Raw genomic sequence first — 2,969 nt, 5'->3', positions numbered from 1 at the left:
GGTATGTATGCCATTAGGGGAAATTTGTCCAGGACATTGTGGAACCTATACTATTGTTTTAGGTGCTTTGGGCTCTTTTACTTCCACTTGAGTTTCCAACTCAAGCAGATGGGACCTCAACTTACTGTCTCATCTGAAAGATGACACACACAGGAGTGTGGCACACCCTTATGCTGTATTACGGTGTCTGCTATCAAACTACCTGGTGCGGAAGTAGAACCCACAGTCTTTTGCACCACAGGTGAGTGTGCTACCCGTTGTGTCACTGACACTGCTTTAACTTACTGTGTGTAACCATGTAGTCTGTTGCAGGCCCATGTTATTTCTGTTTCTTTTAACTTTACATTTCTGAGGTTGTATATAATTCCATCATGGGGCACTAATGCCAGAAACACAAGTCGCATAAGAACTTATGAGATACCAGGAGGCATAATTTGCAGTAAGAAATAGATTAGTATATGCACATTCTTAAGAGAGTATTAAAAACTGTGACTCTGATATCCCAAAGCAGGCTGCTTTAGCTGCAGTCCACAAGGAAGGACCTTTCACAGACTAAAATAATTAGTGACTGATCAGCCTTCCAAGCATGTTATGCAAAATGACTGAGAGAGTCTTCATAGAACTTATTCAGACAGATACTAAAGACCTCCTTCTCCATGACCTAACCAAATATGGTTTTGTCAAAGGTAGATCTTGTATAGTTAGCCTCATAATTTTTTGAGTGTGTTACCACTGCCCTTGATGAGGGTTTATCTATCCATGCAGCTTATCTCAGTGTTGCTAAAGCGTATAACACTATATCCCATGATGGAATCATACACAACTTCAGAGATCCAAAGTTAAAAGAAATGGAAATAACATGGGCCCACAATTACCTGCCAGAGGGAATACCACTATCAGGAAATAACACGGGCCCACAGTTACCTGCCAGAGGGAATACCACTATCAGGAAATAACATGGGCCCACAGTTACGTGCCAGAGGGGATACCACTATCAGGAAGTAGCATGGGCCCACAATTACCTGCCAGAGGGAATACCACTATCAGGAAGTAACATGGGCCCACAATTACCTGCCAGAGGGAATACCACTATCAGGAAGTAACATGGGCCCACAATTACCTGCCAGAGGGAATACCACTATCAGGAAGTAACATGGGTCCACAGTTACCTGCCAGAGGGAATACCACTATCAGGAAGTAACATGGGCCCACAGTTACCTGCCAGAGGGAATACCACTATCAGGAAATAACATGGGCCCACAGTTACCTGCCAGAGGGAATACCACAATCAGGAAGTAACATGGGCCCACAGTTACTTGCCAGAGGGAATACCACAATCAGGAAGTAACATGGGCCCACAGTTACCTGCCAGAGGGAATACCACTATCAGGAAGTAACATGGACCCACAGTTACCTGCCAGAAGGAATACCACAATCAGGAAGGTGGTTTCCCCATGGTGAGGTTCTTCCATTGCATGTCATTTGCATTGATCCTTGTGATTTCCACAAATGTGGTAAACTCAACTGAATTATTCCTGGTAGTGGGGGGACTGCATTTGAGCTGCCCCCTCAACTTAAGGGGTTGGGAGTTGATGTAATGGTTAGGGTGTTTACCTCACATACACAAGGTATAGAGTTTGACTCTCACCTTTGAGAAAAATTAGCTAAACTTAAAATGTCCCACAAAGGTAGCTAGCCTAGTACAAACCTATGACTACATAGTTATGCACAGCAGATAAGAAGTAGGACTTCTGTCCTCACCATTCTCGATCACAACCACAGTTCTTCAAAGTTCTGTTCTGGAGCTATTCCTTTCTGGCATCCTCCTCTCAAACATTAAAACAGATTCCAATCCCTGGCTTACCAACTATCCAGATGACTGTGTACTTGGAAGCATTATTTTTAACTCCACTGACTGCCACTTAGATGGTACTTATTACACAAAAGTGATGTAGGCGAAACTGTTTTGCCTCAAAATGCAAATTATAAAATCTCTGTCATTTGCATTTCCATTCAGCTTAATGCACTACTGATGTTCAACAACTAGAATTGACAACATAGTTAAAATCCTTGGAGCATTTGCAGAATATAACCTTTCATTCAATATCAATAAAGTCTTTACCATCAGATAAAGATATATGGTTGCCCACCTGATTCTCCTGAGATTTAATAGCTGTTCCAGGGAGTTGATGGTCTCCTTTATACTGCTTTTGTCAGTATCCTGTTCTATATCTAGTTCACACACTGCACGTCCTCCAATTACACCAGGCAGTGCTTTCTCTTAAAGACAGTTGAAGCCATAAATGAAAAAAAGGGGAAAAAAGTCCTATTACAGCAACTGTCTTCTTAGTACTTTATCATCTGTGAACAATGCATGACAACATCCTCTGTGTTTCACCACTTTTAAGTATTAAAGAACAGCCCAATGAAAAAAGAACGGCTGTGGTATAGTAGATCATAACATAAATGTGCAAAATGTCTTGCAGAGTAGGAATACACATGCAAGATTGTGAAAGGGGGCTTATTTATGACAGCTAATGAAAGGATCACATTCATTTAAAGGGGATGCATACCAGAAAGGGAACCTAAAAAAAAAAAAAAATTGGCTTAGAGTAGCTGGAGGACTGTACACCTAGCACTACTAGTACATTGTGTGACATGGAGCTGAAACCCCCTGCCCACATCTATGAATACTATTACTACAGAAAGCCTCTATCTACAATAATAAGTCTCAATGATTAGCGGTGTAACCTGAAGTTCTCAGCAGCACATAGAGAAAGGTCACTCGCACAAATGACCAAAGGAGGGGACATGTCATATCCTGTCTATCTTGCATAACCCATTGGTGACTTCTAATGTAGCTGTCTACATCTGTGGCTGCTGGGTATCCACATGGATCAAAGATGTACATGGTGTAATACTCGGGTATGTTGCAGGTACTGCCACCTCAAAGATTGAATAGGTGGCCC

At 41.9% G+C, this 2,969-nt stretch overlaps 1 non-coding gene across 1 annotated transcript; it reads left to right on the top strand.

Moving 5' to 3' along the window:
• Positions 1–1,406: 1,406 nt before the first annotated feature.
• Positions 1,407–1,571, top strand: LOC122789483. Its single transcript, XR_006362816.1, has one exon. It is a non-coding gene; the product is annotated as a U1 spliceosomal RNA (small nuclear RNA).
• Positions 1,572–2,969: the final 1,398 nt, after the last annotated feature.

The sequence above is a fragment of the Protopterus annectens genome, chromosome 14.part0 (assembly GCF_019279795.1).
Source record: "Protopterus annectens isolate FY-2018-M chromosome 14.part0, PAN1.0, whole genome shotgun sequence".
NCBI lineage: Eukaryota > Metazoa > Chordata > Ceratodontiformes > Protopteridae > Protopterus > Protopterus annectens.
This window is presented reverse-complemented; position numbering and strand designations above follow the sequence as displayed.